General features: G+C 37.3%; 1 non-coding gene across 1 annotated transcript; it reads right to left on the reverse strand.

Annotated features, from left to right (window-relative positions):
• Window positions 1-9,970: 9,970 nt before the first annotated feature.
• On the reverse strand, window positions 9,971-10,078 carry LOC148565557 (small nucleolar RNA R71). The gene has a single exon (XR_015885293.1). It is a non-coding gene; the product is annotated as a small nucleolar RNA R71 (small nucleolar RNA).
• Between the last annotated feature and the right edge of the window lie 7,398 nt (window positions 10,079-17,476).

Consider the following 17,476-nt stretch of genomic DNA (forward strand, 5'->3'; position numbering starts at 1 on the left):
TTTTTTTTATTATTTTCAGATTTTTTGGTGAGTTTAGGATTTTGTTAGGTATTTTATCAAATTATTAATTATATTAGTGTAATAAAGTTTGTGATTAGAGTTTGGTTTACTTTTTTTTTTCAGATTTTTTTGAGTTTAGGATTTTGTTAGGTATTTTCAAATTATTGATTAAATTAATGTAATGAAGTTTGTGATTAGGATTTTTATATTAATTTAATATAAATAGAAATTAAATTAAGTTAAGATAGGTTAAGTAGGATGAGATTGAGAGTGCTCATGTTGTTGGAAGAATTTTTTTTAGTTTGTTGAATTAGTTTAACCTTGTGAATTTAATGAGTTTTCTTTTTTATTAGGATGGTGCTATTTCTCTGACATCAATTGGAGTTTGATTCTTCCATATTATGCATATCCGGGTTTCAAGTAGATTTTCTATCTCTAAATATAATCAATTATTTAGGTTTTATGCCAGACTTACTTTTCCTAGAATAGCGTTTTAGGAAGAAAGTGGGAGAAGGTCGCATAGAGGGGCCTTCTCGAAACCCTTTCTTGGTATGGTCTGTTGCATAATATAATTCAATTAGAGTATTTTGGTCGCACTACGTACAAGGTGTTTGTTTAAATGTCAATGGTATGATCTAAGTTGGTGACAAAGAACACGAAAGCACAAGGACTACAATATCACTGAAGTAAATGTGACCAAAAAATATAGGCACTACGATCCTTTTATCTATCTCAAAATACACGACAGGTATATTATTTGCCTCATCCGAGGTCATGCAAGTCTAGTTAGGAGGTTGTGGTTAAGACTAAGCCAAGAGGTCGCATTGAGTCTGATGAGACAGAGGGTCAGAAACCTTTCCAAATTCATCACCTAACTCCTTCGAAAATGGTGGTTGATCCTAGTGATCTGATCACCCTTAGGTCGGTTGTTCACTACAAGAAAAATGCAAAGTATCGTCAGATTTACCGGCAAAAAACAAAAAAATTTATAAAATATATAGAATGTAAACACGAAGTGAAAGTTTGATAATGAAATACATAGGATAGAAATATATTGACATTAATCTTATTCAGATTCATTATCTTCTTCTTCTGGTTCATCATCCTCCTCTTCCGAGGTAATTTTCTTATTATCGAACTCGTCTTCTTCGTCTCCATTAACCCCGTCTTCTTTTTGAAGATCGTCGTTGTCTAGTGGTAGTGTGTCATCATCTACCCTAAGGTCAATGATGTCATCATCCATAACAGTCAACCTAAGAATGATCAGATCATCACCAGTATCAACCATCATTTTCGAAGGAGTTGGGTCATCAATTTGGAAAGGTTATTGACTCTCTGTCCCATCAGACTCGATGCGACCTCTTGGCTTAGTCTTAACCACAACCACCCAACTACACTTGCATGACCCCGAATAAGACAAATAGTATACCTGTTGTGTATTTTGAGGTAGAATAAAAGGATCATAGTGTTTATATTTTCTGGTCACATTTACTTCAGTGATATTGTAGTCCTTGTGCTTTCGTGTTCCTTGTCGTGAACTTGGATTATACCATTGATATTTAAACATTAACACCTTGTACGTAGTGCGACCAAAATATTCTAATTGAATTATATTGTGCAACACACCGTACCAGTCAGAATGACCACCGCCTGAATCCCCACGAACCTAGACCCCGGTGTTATCTGTTTTCTTTCCAACCAATTATTGTAAAAAAATAGAACTAATATCCAATAATATTGTATATCGGGTAGTTTGTGTCCTTGTTCATTGGACCCCAACTAATTATAACTAGTTTCAAATCTATTGTATCAGTTAGATGCACTCTGACGTATTCTCTGAACCAATTGAAAAAATTGTTTAGTGATGTATCAGAATTTGTTTCATGGAATAACCTGTGATACAATAGGATAAATAAAAAAATTTTAGTGTAATGAAGTTTTGATTAGATGACGAAGATAGTATCTTACTAAATGCAATAGTTACGAAGGCTTAAAAATTCACATCAGGTAGGGTGAAACTTGGTCACAGTTAAGCAACACATGCAGATGTGTGGCATCAATTTTTTTTTCTCTAACCAATATTCAGTACCTGCGCCCATTGCAACTCCTTCCAGAACAAATATTGGATACGTTAGTACTCCTGATGAGGATTTTTTCCTCTCATCATTTTTTCCTATTCTTGTTCTACATGACTCAGCATGAGGCTCAAAATAGAAGGAGAAAAATGCGGATGTCTCTTTAACTAGGAATGCTTCGCAGATACTACCCTCAATCCGAGCTCTGTTCTTGACGGTGCACTTGAATGATCCAATCATGCTCTCAAATGGGTACATCCACCTAAATTGGACTAGCCCACATACTCTTGCTTCTTACGGCAGGTGATGCGTTCGTATCTTTAGTAGTTTATATTATATTTTTCTTGTGTTTTTCTATTGTTTCCTTAGGTTTAATTGCATAATCTTCTGTCAAACTCATTACTTTTAAGTATCCCTTGCTACTAAGTACTTTCGAAGTGTTTTTAAGGAAGTATAGGATAAAAAAGATGACAATAAAGTAGCAAAAAGAGAGGATAATCAAAGGGAAATCAATGCATGAAGAGCCAGAGCAAGTAAGGATCAAAGCCATGCAAGCCATGCAGCATAGTTAGTGTGCAACACCCTGGAGAGGAGCAGGGAGGGCGTGCCACACCCTGGAGGAGAAGTAGGGGGCGTGCAACATCATACACAGGGCGTGCAATGCCCTACATGCAAGTTGGAGCTAGCGTGCCACGCATGGAAGTAGGCGTGTAACGCCTTGAAGACAAGAAAGCCCCTATGAGCAAATTCATAAATGATGTCAATCCTGATCTTTTCATACTCAAGTGATCATAACTTGAGCTACAGAGGTCCAAAAGAGATAATTCTAGTGGTGTTAGAAAGCTAACATCGAGAGCTTAAAAAGATATACATATTTTTATGGTGGACGTTTAGTTTGTGCCACGAACAACTTTCACCTTTCAGCTTGTAAAATCATCAAAAATGGGCATTGCTTGTAACGCCCAAAATGGGAGTGTAACGCCTTTGAAGAGTGCCCAGAGGTTGCGTTACATGCCCAAGAAGCAAGTAGCATGCCCTGACACCAAGTGCCATACCCAGAGGTTGCATTACACGCCCAAGCACCCTATTACAATCCTAGAGGCTGCGTTACATGCCTAAACACCCAGTTACACGCCCAGTAGCCCAATTACATGCCCAAGACCCATCCTACACGCCAATTGAACCCCATTCTACTCTAGAAGATGTAAGTTTGGTTAAGATTGTGGAAGAATCTATAAGATAGGATTTGATTTGAATTTTTTTATTTAGGATTTGAATTATTATTATTAGTTATCTTATTCTTCCTAAAATATAATATATAGATTTAGTTTTTGAATTTGAACTTTAGGTAAACCTAGGATATAAATAAGTGAACATTATTCACAAGAAAAGACAGCCAGGGGGAGGATCTTCGGATCCCTCATGTGTCTCTCTTCTTCTTCTTTTCTTTTGCTTTGTTTTTCAATTCACCGTGAGTCACTAATCTCTTTGTTAAAGGGTTAGGAGCTCTGTTTATGTTTCTATGAAGTATTAATCTAAGTTTTCTTCTATTTTAAAGTATTGCATTGATCTATTTTATAATTGAGTGTTTCGTTCTTCATCCCTAAAGGATTAGTAGTGTCGACATGCATGTTAATCCCGTTTTGAATTTGTTTATTGCGTCGACAAAACTGATATCCAAATTATGTTTGAAAACTCTTTCACATGACTTTTTGAATCGACTAGACATAGTGGTTTTTAAAGTGTGCAACACAATATATGATTTTCAATCACCCTAGTTTTGAATACGTGGTATATAATTCGGATTAGGACAACTTTTAAAAATTATGTTTTCTCATAAGATTCAATCGGACAGGACTAGATTGGATACGTGACATATAATCCGACCTGAGGATTACTTTTGAATCTTATGAAGAACTGAATCGATTTTTGCGCTTAAGCTTTTCGATTAATTGATTGACCAAGACATTGGCGGTTGGTTAATTGAAGAGAAACTGAGAAGCCAAGACATTGGAAATCGGTTAAATAAGATTCGTCGTGAAAAGATCTTTTCTTACTTTAGAATAGAGAAACAAAGTTTGATTTTTTTAAGGACTTAAACGTCTCCGAAACCCTTGACTTCTCCATTATATATTCTCTTTCAATCAATTACACGTTCACTGTCTTCAAGCAATTCAACATTCAAGTCTTTCAAGTTTCCAGCAAGCTTCAATATTCATTGGTTCTAGGTTTTATTGATCTAATTAGTTGTTTAACTTGATATTTGCATGATCAATCCTTTAATCATCGTGTGAGCGATATCCACTCACCATGGTATTACTTGAACAATCCGGTGCACTTGCCAATATCTGTGAACTTCACTTTTTGCTCATCAGCAGGTGGATTGCTAAGTGTTCCATGACGTCAAAAAATCCAGGAGGGAATATCCTCTCTAACTTACAAAGTATGATCGGAATGTTCTTCTCCATGATTGTGAGATCACTTACGTTAAGTTTCATAGCACATAAATTCCTGAAAAACTCACTAATTTCTCTAAGGGATTTCCAAATATTGGTAGAAAGTTCTCGGAACGCAACAGGAAGTAATGACTTTATAAAGACATGACAATCATGACTCTTCAACCCAAAAACCTACCATGTGAGACGTTTGACACATACCCAAGTTAGAAGCGTAACCATCGAAAAACCTCAGTCCTCTAATCCATCTACAAACATTTTGCCTCTGGTCCTTCGCTAGAGCGAACACCACCTTTGGTTTAGCCCACCGGCCGTTATCAATTCTTGTTAAGATCATATCTGGTCGTCTGCAAATGTCTATCAAACCTAACCTTTCCTTATCGTTATCCTTTGTCCTCTCATAGTCCATTATTGTGTGCACGATATTATCAAATACATTCTTTTTAATGTGCATTACGTCAAGACAATGTCAAACCAAATTGTCTTTCCAATAAGGAAAGTCCCAAAATATACTCTGCTTTGTCCAATTATGCTCCTTACTATATCCCAGAGGTCTCACACCTACCCTGTTATCGACGATCCTTGGGATTCTACTGACACAATGCAAAACTTTCAAATCACTCAATCTCATGGGTGCATCTTCTTGTTCAGTTCTATTCTTTCTAAATGATTCTTTGTTGCACCAAAAAGGATGATCAATATTGAGGAACCTTCGATAATAATCAAACAATGAATTCTTATCCCCATTTGTCAGCCAAAATACCTTTGTATCTTTCATACAAATAGAACACGAGATTTTACCTTGAGTGGACCAATCTAATAATATCCCGTACACAGAAAAGTCGCTAATGGTCCACACCAACACAGCATGAAGTTGGAAGTTTGTCTTGGTTGAAATATCATATGTTTCTACACCATGAACCCACAACTCCATCAACTCATCCACCAAGGGTTGCAAAAAGATATCTATTTTTGCTTTTAGATTGCTTGGACTAGGTATAATACAATTTAGGAACATGTATGGGTCCTTCATGCACATTTCGGGAGGTAGGTTATAAGGAGTCACCATTACAGGCCAACAAGAGTACGCGTTACCAAAATTAGAATTTGGTGCAAACCTGTCAAAACACAAAGCTATTCTAACATTTCTAGGCTCGCTCGCAAATATAGGGTGGAGCCTATCAACGTGTTTCCAAGCATCTCCATGTGACCGGTGTGTCATCAGACCATCATCTCTCTTCTTGTTAGTATGTTAGGTCATGTGAGGGGCTGAACTCATCGATGCATACAACCGTTTAAGCCTATGGATTAAAGGCAAGTAGTGCATCTGTTTGTTTAGAATTCTCGTTAACTAACTTTACCAATCCGTTCTCTCTCGACTTGAAATCTTGATGCATCACAAAATCTCCAAACAGTTAGATCTACATCCCCTTGTAATACAACATACAACCATTCAAGCAACAATCAATTTTCACAGAATTTAGACCCAATTTTGAAACAAACCTCTTGCTTCATAATGCCTCCGGGGATGCCACTAGTTCAACAGGTACTAAGTCGTTGCAAAGGGTGTCCCACTTATCAAAAGACTCTTGGATATGATTGGACTTAGACTTAATACTCATCATTCTAATACATGCAGACAATTTTTTATGATTAGACCCCTCGTACAAGGGTTTCTGATGAGCAGACAATTTATACGCTTTTTGGCATTATTTTTACATAGTTTTTAGTATGATTTAGTTAGTTTTTAGTATATTTTTATTAGTTTTTAAATAAAATTCACATTTCTGGACTTTACTATGAGTTTGTGTATTTTTCTGTGATTTCAGGTATTTTCTGGCTGAAATTGAGGGACCTGAGCAAAAATCAGATTTAGAGGTTGAAGAAGGACTGCAGATGCTGTTGGATTCTGACCTCCCTGCACTCAAAGTGGATTTTCTGGAGCTACAGAACTCCAAATGGCACGCTCTTAATTGCGTTGGAAAGTAGACATCCAGGGATTTCCAGCAATATATAATAGTTTGTACTTTTCTCGAGTTTAAATGACACAAACTGGCATTCAACGCCAGTTCCATGTTACATTCTAGAGTTAAACGCCAAAAACAGGTTGCAAAGTGGAGTTAAACACCAGAAACAGGTTACAAACTGGCGTTCAACTCCAAGAGAAGCCTCTACACATGTAAAACTCAATGATCAGCCCAAGCACACACCAAGTGGGCCCCAGAAGTGGATTTCTGCATCATTTACTTATCTCTGTAAACCCTAGTAACTAGTTTAGCATAAATAGGACTTTTTACTATTGTATTAGACATCTTGGGACGTTTAGTTCTTAGATCATGGGGCTGGCCATTCGGCCATTCCTGAACCTTCATCACTTATGTATTTTCAACGGTAGAGTTTCTACACACCATAGATTAAGGTGTGGAGCTCTGCTGTTCCTCATGAATTAATGCAAATTACTATTATTTTTCTATTCAATTCGAGCTTATTCCTATTCTAAGATATCCATTCACACCCAAGAACATGATGAATGTGATGATTATGTGACGCTCATCATCATTCTCACTTATGAACGCGTGCCTGACAAACACTTCCGTTCTACATGCAAACAAGCTAGAATGAGTATCTCTTAGATATCTAATATAGAGGACCGAGTCCGAGATATTAGAATCTTCGTGGTATAAGTTAGAACCCATGGACGGCCATTCTTGAGATCCAGAAAATCTAAACCTTGTCTGTGGTATTCCGGGTAGGATCTGGGAAGGGATGGCTGTGACGAGCTTCAAACTCGCGAGTGCTGGGCGTAGTGACAGACGCAAAAGGATAGTAAATCCTATTCCAGTATGATCGAGAACCGACAGATGATTAGCCATGCAGTGACAGCGCATTGGACCATTTTCACAGAGAGGATGGGATGTAGCCATTGACAACGGTGATGCCCTACATAAAGCTTGCCATGGAAAGGAGTAGGAATGATTGGATGAAGACAGCAGGAAAGTAGAGGTTCAGAGGAATGAAAGGCATTTCTATACGCTTATCTGAAATTCTCACCAATGAATTACATAAGTATCTCTATCCTAGTTTATATTTCAATTATGTTTTAATTATCAAATCTCCATAACTATCTGAATCCGCCTGACTGAGATTTACAAGGTGACCATAGCTTGCTTCAAGCCGACAATCTCCGTGGGATCGACCCTTACTCTCGTAAGGTTTATTACTTGGACGACCCAGTGCACTTGCTGGTTAGTTGTGCGGAATTGTGACAAAGTGTGACTCACGTTTGAGAGCACCAAGCCATTGGCGCCATTGTTGAAGATCACGATTTCATGCACCAAGTTTTTGGCGCCGTTGCCGGGGATTGTTCGAGTTTGGACAACTGACGGTTCATCTTGTTGCTCAGATTAGGTAATTTTCTTCTTGTTCCAACTTTTATTTTGTTTTCAAAAATTTTTCAAAGATTTTTTCCTTGTTTTCGTTTTTCTAAAAATAAATTTTCGAAAATCCAAAAAAAAAATAATTTCTTCTTTTTCGTTTTTCCCAATTAATTTTCGAAAAAATCAAAAAAATTAATAAAATCATAAAACCAAAAAAATTTTTTGTGTTTCTTATTTGAGTCTAGAGTCAAGTTTTAAGTTTGGTGTCAATTGCATCTTTTGAATTTTCAAAAAAATTATTTTCAAAAATTTCATGCATTACATTCTTCATGATCTTCAAGTTTTTCTTGGCCAGTCTTCTTGTTTGATCTTCATATTTTCTTGTTTTGTATCTTTTCTTGTTTTTCATACGCATTCTTGAATCATTAATGTCTAAAGAATAAAAATTTTTAAGTTTGGTGTCTTGCATGTTTTCTTTTCTTGAAAATTTTTCAAAAATAAGTTCTTGATGTTCATCTTGATATTCAAAGTGTTCTTGGTGTTCATCTTGACATTCATAGTGTTCTTGCATGCATCACATGTTTTGATCCAAAATTTTCATGCATTGAGTCCTTTTGATGTTTTTCTCTTTCATCATTAAAAATTCAAAAATAAAAAAATATCTTTCCCTTTTTCACTCATAAAATTCGAAAATTTGAGTTGACTTTTTCAAAAATTTTTAAAATCTAGTTGTTTCTTATGAGTCAAATCAAATTTTCAATTTAAAAAAAATTCTATCTTTTTCAAATCTTTTTCAAAAATCAAATCTTTTTCAATTTTTCTTTCAAATTTTCGAAAATTTCAAATTAATTTTCAAAATATTTTTCTTATTTTTATTCCATATTTTCAAATTCAATGCTAACAATTAATGTAATTGATTCAAAAATATTAAGTTTGTTACTTGCCTAATAAGAAAGGTTTAATCTTTAAATTTTAAAATCAAATCTTTTTGTTTCTTAGTCAAGTAATCAACTTTAATTTTCAAAATCAAATCTTTTTTTAATTTCTTTTTCAAATCTTTTTCAAAATCAATTTCAAAATCTTATCTAACTTCTTATCTTTTTAAATTTGATTTTCAAATCTTTTTCAATTAACCACTTGACTTTTTAATTGATTCTTATCTTTTTCAAAACTACCTAACTAATTCTCTCTCTAATTTTCGAAAATCCCTTCCCCCTTTTTCAAATTTCTTTTTTTTATTAACTAATTATTTTAATTTCTAATTTAATTTGATTTCAATTTTAATTTTCAAAATTTAACTTTAATTTTATTTTTAATTTAATTAATTTTCAAAATTCCCTCTCTCTCATCTCCTTCTAATTATTTATTTATTTACTAACACTTCTCTTCATCTCAAAATTCGAACCCTCTCTTCCTCTTGGTGTTCGAATTTCTCTTCTTCTATTCTTCTATTCTTATACTCACATACAGGAATCTCTATACTGTGACATAGAGGATTCCATATTTTCTTTTCTGTTTTCTTCTTTTTCATATGAGCAGGAACAAGGATAAGAACATTCTTGTTGAAGCTGATCCTGAACCTGAAAGGACTCTGAAGAGGAAGCTAAGGGAAGCCAAAGCACAACTCTCTGGAGAAAATCTGACATAAATTTTTGAAAAAGAAGAAAATATGGCCGAAAATAATAATAATGCAAGGAAGATGTTTGGTGACTTTACTGCACCAAATTCCAATTTACATGGAAGAAGCATCTAAATTCCTGCCATTGGAGCAAACAACTTTGAGCTTAAACCTCAATTAGTTTCTCTGATGCAACAGAACTGCAAGTTTCATGGACTTCCATCTGAAGATCCTTTTCAGTTCTTAACTGAATTCTTGCAGATCTGTGATACTGTTAAGACCAATGGGGTTGATCCCGAGGTCTACAGGCTTATGCTTTTCCCATTTGCTATAAGAGACAGAGCTAGAATTTGGTTGGACTCTCAACCTAAAGACAGCCTGAACTCTTGGGATAAGTTGGTCACGACTTTCTTAGACAAGTTCTTTCCTCCTCAAAAGCTTAGCAAGCTTAGAGTGGATGTTCAAACCTTCAGACAGAAAGAAGGTGAATCCCTCTATGAAGCTTGGGAGAGATACAAGGAACTGACCAAAAAGTGTCCTTCTGACATGCTTTCAGAATGGACCATCCTGGATATATTCTTTGATGGTCTGTCTGAGCTATCAAAGATGTCACTGGACCATTCTGCAGGTGGATCCATTCACCTAAAGAAAATGGCTGCAGAAGCTCAAGAACTCATTGACATGGTTGCAAATAACCAGTTCATGTACACTTCTGAAAGGAATCCTGTGAATAATGGGACGCCTATGAGGAAGGGAGTTCTTGAAATTGATACTCTGAATGCCATATTGGCTCAGAATAAAATATTGACTCAGCAAGTCAATATGATCTCTCAGAGTCTGAATGGATTGAAGGAATCATCCAACAATACTAAAGAGGCATCTTCTGAAGAAGAAGCTTATGATCCTAAGAATCCTGCAATAGCAGAGGTGAATTACATGGGTGAACCCTATGGAAACACCTATAATTCCTCATGGAGAAATCATCCAAATTTCTCTTGGAAGGATCAACAAAAGCCTCAACAAGGCTTTAATAATGGTGGAAGAAGCAGATTTAGCAATAGCAAGCCTTTTCCATCATCCACTCAGCAACAGACAGAAAGTTCTGAGTAGAATCTATCTAGCTTAGCAAATATAGTCTCTGATCTATCTAAGGCCACTGTAAGTTTTATGAATGAAACACGGTCCTCCATTAGGAATTTGGAGGCACAAGTGGGCCAGCTGAGTAAAAGAGTCACTGAAACTCCTCCTAGTACTCTCCCAAGCAATACAGAAGAGAATCCAAAAAGAGAGTGCAAGGCCATTGATTTAACCATCATGGCTGAACCTACAAGGGAGGGAGAGGACGTGAATCCCAGTGAGGAAGACCTCCTGAGACGTCCAGTGATCAACAAGGAGTTTTCCTTTGAGGAACCAAAGGAATCTGAGGCTCATCTAGAGACCATAGAGATTCCTTTGAACCTCCTTATGCCATTCATGAGTTCTGATGAGTATTCTTCTTCTGAAGAGAATGAAGATGTCACTGAAGAGCAAGTTGCCAAGTACCTTGGTGCAATCATGAAGCTGAATGCCAAATTATTTGGTAATAAGACTTGGGAAGATGAACCTCCCTTACTCATCAATGAACTAAGTGATCTGGATCAACTGACATTACCTCAGAAGAAACAGGATCCTGGAAAGTTCTTAATACCTTGTACCATAGGCACCATGACCTTTGAGAAGGCTCTATGTGACCTTGGGTCAGGGATAAACCTCATGCCACTCTCTGTAATGGAGAAACTGGGAATCTTTGAGGTGCAAGCTGCCAGAATCTCATTAGAGATGGCAGACAACTCAAGAAAACAGGCTTATGGACAAGTAGAGGACGTGCTAGTAAAGGTTGAAGGCCTTTACATCCCTGCTGATTTCATAATCCTGGATACTGGGAAGAATGAGGATGAATCCATCATCCTTGGAAGACCCTTCCTAGCCACAGCAAGAGCTGTGATTGATATGGACAGAGGAGAATTGATCCTTCAACTGAATGAGGACAACCTTGTGTTTAAAACTCAAGGATCTCCTTCTGTAACCATGGAGAGGAAGCATGAAAAGCTTCTCTCACTGCAGAGTCAACTAAAGCCCCCAAAGTCAAACTCTAAGTTTGGTGTTGGGAGGCCACAACCAAACTCTAAGTTTGGTGTTGAACCCCCACATTCAAACTCTAAGTTTGGTGTTGGGAGGCTCCAACAATGCTCTGAACATCTGTGAGGCTCCATGAGAGCTCACTGTCAAGCTATTGACATTAAAGAAGCGCTTGTTGGAAGACAACCCAATGTTATCTAATTATATTTATTTATTTTCCAATGTTATTTTATTTGTTCTTTAGGTTGATGATCATGTGAAGTCACAAAAACTACTGAAAAATCAAAAACAGAATGAAAAATAGAATGAAAAATAGCACACCCTGGAGGAGAACAGTCTGGCGTTTAAACGCCAGAAACATGCATCTGTCTGGTGTTTAACGCCAGAAACAGGCACCAAGCTGGCGTTTAACGCCAGAAACAAGCATCTACCTGGCGTTAAACGCCAGAAACAAGCTACATTTGGGCGTTTAACGCCAAAAACAGGCAGTAGTCTGGCGTTAAACGCCAGGATTGCACAGCAAGGGCGTTTTACACGCCTAATTGAAGCAGGGATGTTAAGTCCTTGACCCCACTTGATCTGTGGACCCCACAGGATCCGTACCACTTCTTCTCTCCTCTTCACACCTTTTCATAACATTTTTCCTCAATTAACCTCCACCAATCACCTCCATTACTCCTCCAAAACCATCATACAACCCACCTACACCCACCCACTTAAATTCAAACCATCACTCCTTCCTTTTTACACATCATAACCACCTAAAACCCCCTTGACCGAACCATTCACACACCTCCATCTCCTCCATTTTCTTCTTCTTCTACTCACTTCTTTCTTCTTTTGCTCGAGAACGAGCAAACCTTCTAAGTTTGGTGTGGTAAAAGCATTGCTTTTTGTTTTTCATAACCATCTAGGGCACCTAAGGCCAGAGACATCCTCATTGAAGAGGACAAGCCCATCACTAAGAAAAGGATGGAGCAAACAAGAGATCATGGACCTCAACAAGAGCATGAGGAGATTCCTCATCATGAAATCCCTGAGATGCCTCAAGGGTTGCACTTTTCTCCACAGAATTATTGGGAGCAAATCAACACCTCCCTAGGAAAATTAAGTTCCAACATGGGACAACTAAGGGTGGAGCACCAAGAGCACTCCATCATCCTCCATGAAATTAGAGAAGATCAAAGAGCTATAAGGGAGGAGCAACAAAGACAAGGAAGAGACATAGAGGATCTCAAGAGCACCATTGGTTCTTCAAGAAGAGGAAGACGCCACCCTCACTAAGGTGGACTCATTCTTTAATCTCCTTGTTTATTTATTTTTCCTGTTTTTCGGTTTTGAGCATTATGTTTTATTTATGTTTGTGTTTTATTACATAATCATTAGTGTCTAAGTGTCTATGCCTTAAAGTTATGAATATGAATCCATCACCTCTCTTAAATGAAAAATATTTTAATTACAAAAGAACAAGAAGTACATGGTTTCGAATTCATCCTTGAAACTAGTTTAATTATTTTGATGTGGTGGCAATACTTTTTGTTTTCTGAATGAATGCTTGAACAGTGCATATGTCTTTTGAAGTTGTTGTTTATGAATGTTAAATATGTTGGCTCTTGAAGAATAAGAAAAAAGGAGAAATGTTATTTGATAATCTAAAAAATCATAAAAATGATTCTTGAAGCAAGAAAAAGCAGTGAATACAAAAGCTTGCAGAAAAAAAATGGCAAAAATAAAAGAAAAAGAAAAAGAAAAAGCAAGCAGAAAAAGCCAAAAGCTCTTTAAACCAAAAGGCAAGAGCAAAAAGTCAATAGCCCTTAAAACCAAAAGGCAAGGGTAATAAAAAAGGATCCAAGGCTTTGAGCATCAGTGGATCGGAGGGCCTAAAGGAATAAAATCCTGGCCTAAGTGGCTAAACCAAGCTGTCCCTAACCATGTGCTTGTGGCGTGAAGGTGTCAAGTGAAAACTTGAGACTGAGTGGTTAAAGTCAAGGTCCAAAGCAAAAAAAAAGTGTGCTTAAGAACCCTGGACACCTCTAATTGGGGACTTTAGCAAAGCTGAGTCACAATCTAAAAAGGTTCACCCAGTTATGTGTCTGTGGCATTTATGTATCCGGTGGTAATACTGGAAAACAAAGTGCTTAGGGACACGGCCAAGACTCATAAAGTAGCTGTGTTCAAGATTCAACATACTGAACTAGGAGAATCAATAACACTATCTGAATTCTAAGTTCCTATAGATGCCAATCATTCTGAACTTCAATGGATAAAGTGAGATGCCAAAACTATTTAAGAGGCAAAAAGCTACAAGTCCCGCTCATCTGATTGGAGCTAAGTTTCATTGATATTTTGGAATTTATAGTATATTTTCTTCTTTTTATCCTATTTGATTTTCAGTTGCTTGGGGACAACCAACAATTTAAGTTTGGTGTTGTGATGAGCGGATAATTTATACGCTTTTTGGCATTGTTTTTACATAGTTTTTAGTATGATTTAGTTAGTTTTTAGTATATTTTTATTAGTTTTTAAATAAAATTCACATTTCTGGACTTTAATATGAGTTTGTGTATTTTTCTGTAATTTCAGGTATTTTCTGGCTGAAATTGAGGGACCTGAGCAAAAATCAGATTTAGAGGTTGAAGAATGACTGCAGATGCTGTTGGATTCTGACCTTCCTGCACTCAAAGTGGATTTTCTGGGGATACAGAACTTCAAATGGCGCTCTCTCAATTGCGTTGGAAAGTAGACATTCAGGGCTTTCCAGCAATATATAATAGTCCATACTTTGCCCGAGTTTATATGACACAAACTGGCATTCAACGCCAGTTCCATGATGCATTCTCGAGTTAAACGCCAGAAACAGGTTGCAAAGTGGAGTTAAACGCCAGAAACAGGTTACAAACTGGCATTCAACTTCAAGAGAAGCCTCTACACGTGTAAATCTCAATGCTCAGCCCAAGCACACACCAAGTGGGCCCCAGAAGTGGATTTCTGCATTATTTACTTATCTCTGTAAACCCTAGTAACTAGTTTAGCATAAATAGGACTTTTTACTATTATATTAGACATCTTGGGACGTTTAGTTCTTAGATCATGGGGGCTGGCCATTCGGCCATTCCTGAACCTTCATCACTTATATATTTTCAACGGTAGAGTTTCTACACACCATAGATTAAGGTGTGGAGCTCTGCTGTTCCTCATGAATTAATGCAAAGTACTATTGTTTTTCTATTCAATTCAAGCTTATTCCTATTCTAAGATATCCATTCGCACCCAAGAACATGATGAATGTGATGATTATGTGACGCTCATCATCATTCTCACTTATGAACGCGTGCTTGACAAACACTTCCGTTCTACATGCAAACAAGCTAGAATGAGTATCTCTTAGATATCTAATACAGAGGACCGAGTCCGAGATATTAGAATCTTCGTGGTATAAGTTAGAACCCATGACGGCCATTCTTGAGATCCAGAAAGCCTAAACCTTATCTGTGGTATTCCGAGTAGGATCTGGGAAGGGATGGCTGTGACGAGCTTCAAACTCGCGAGTGCTGGGCATAGTGACAGACGCAAAAGGATAGTAAATCCTATTCCAGTATGATCGAGAACCGACAGATGATTAGCCATGCAGTGACAGCGTATTGGACCATTTTCACAGAGAGGATGGGATGTAGCCATTGACAACGGTGATGCCCTACATAAAGCTTGCCATGGAAAGGAGTAGGAATGATTGGATGAAGACAGCAGGAAAGCAGAGGTTCAGAGGAATGAAAGGCATCTCTATACGCTTATCTGAAATTCTCACCAATGAATTACATAAGTATATCTATCCTAGTTTATATTTCAATTATGTTTTAATTATCAAATCTCCATAACTATCTGAATCCGCCTGACTGAGATTTACAAGGTGACCATAGCTTGCTTCAAGCCGACAATCTCCGTGGGATTGACCCTAACTCACGTAAGGTTTATTACTTGGACGACCCAGTGCACTTGCTGGTTAGTTGTGTGAAATTGTGACAAAGTGTGACTCACGTTTGAGAGCACCAAGCCATTGGCGCCATTGTTGAAGATCACGATTTCGTGCACCAGTTTCACGACAGATTTTAATAGATGATAAAAGCTCTTTGCCTTTGGGTTAGGCTCTTGTTCAGCATCTTCCATATCAATAACACCTATTGTATCAAATACCATCTTGTTGTATCTCTCTTGGTTACCTTCCCAATTCATTTCTTACATGTTTGGTTCTCTAACCACCTGAACCCTCGTTGATCGACCCCCCGCCATATTGAAATTCGAGGCAGACTGGTGATGCGTTCGCATCTTTAGTAGTTCATATTATATTTTTCTTATGTTTTTCTCTTTCTTCTGTATGTTTAATTGTATAATCTTCTTCTAATCTCATTACTTTTTAGTATCATTTCTAATAAGTATTTTCAAAGTGTTTTTAAAGAAATACAGGATTAAAGAGATGAAAATCAAGTAGCAAAGAGAGGATGATAAAAGAGCAAGCATTACAAGCAATGTACGTGAGGATCCAAGCCATGCAAGGGAGTAGAGGCATGGCCATGCCACGACATAGAGAAGAGTTGAACAAGGTGTGCAATGCATGGAGCAGGGTGTGCCACGTCCTGGGGAGAAGAAGCAGAGGCATGCAATGCTGGGGAGGGCGTGCCACGCCCTGGAGCCAAATCAAGCAGGGCGTGTAACACCTAGAATAAGGCGTGCCACATCCATGAAAAAAGTAAAGCATGGTGTGCCACATGAGGAAGCTGGCGTGCCACATCCCATGAAGAGGCCAGCCCAGCGTGCAATGCAGCAAGGAGGCGTGCCACGCCTTAGGCTTAACCCAAAGAGGGCGAGTCATGCTGCTAGTGGATGTACCATGCGTGTAAAAACCCGATACCCTAAGATTTAACTTTAGCCATAAAGCAAAGGATAACAAAGTGCCACAACAATTCTAAGGCTTAAAATATATAATATATGTCCAAGAATTTATATAACTAGAAGCCCGATGAAGGAATAAAGCTCAAATTTGCATAAAGCGAAATTACAATACGCGAAACGTTCACACACAATACTAAACGCGTAGGCACGGACAGAACAAGACATAATAAATATAAAATCTTGTCGATAGCTCCAGGATACACAAGGTAATAATTAAAGAAAACAAGATATATATATATATATATATATATATATATATATATATATATATATAATTATGATATACGAAAGGAGGACTAGTTACAGCCTGCGGAGTTTAGGCTGGCTAGTCAAACTGAATACAATAGAGTTTTGAAGTTTTAAAACAGCAACAACCTATCTCTCAAAGTTTTCAGAAATAAAGCCTCTAAGGCAGCAAAGTTATAAAAATACAAAGGATGAGAGAGTAACTACATCAAATATATCAAACTACAAAAAGTGATAAAAGATCCTCCGCTCCGTTACCATCTCTTAACTCACCGAGGTGGGTTACGACCTGCATCTGAAAAATAACAACAGAATATGGTATGAGAACCAGAGGTTCTCAATATGGTAACAGTGCCCAAATATATAAGATGTAAGGTTCCTGGATGCCAAAGACAATCCTAGAACTTCACATCGATACAGATATTCAAGCTTAACATAAATAAATAATTTAAACCATAAACAGTAAATAAATAGGGTTATCTAAACTTAGGGGATTTCTAACTAATACCAATCACACCGCTGTATCCCACAACCTTCACCAACCTAACCTCCGTGTGATTTCATCACCACCGCCTTCCGATCCTCCTCAACGCCAGACAAAATCACAGGTAATGCAAGCAAGTAAAACATAATTAGTAT

The sequence above is a fragment of the Arachis ipaensis genome, chromosome B5 (assembly GCF_059453495.1).
Source record: "Arachis ipaensis isolate K30076 ecotype BB chromosome B5, ASM5945349v1, whole genome shotgun sequence".
In the NCBI taxonomy this organism is placed as follows: Eukaryota; Viridiplantae; Streptophyta; class Magnoliopsida; order Fabales; family Fabaceae; genus Arachis; species Arachis ipaensis.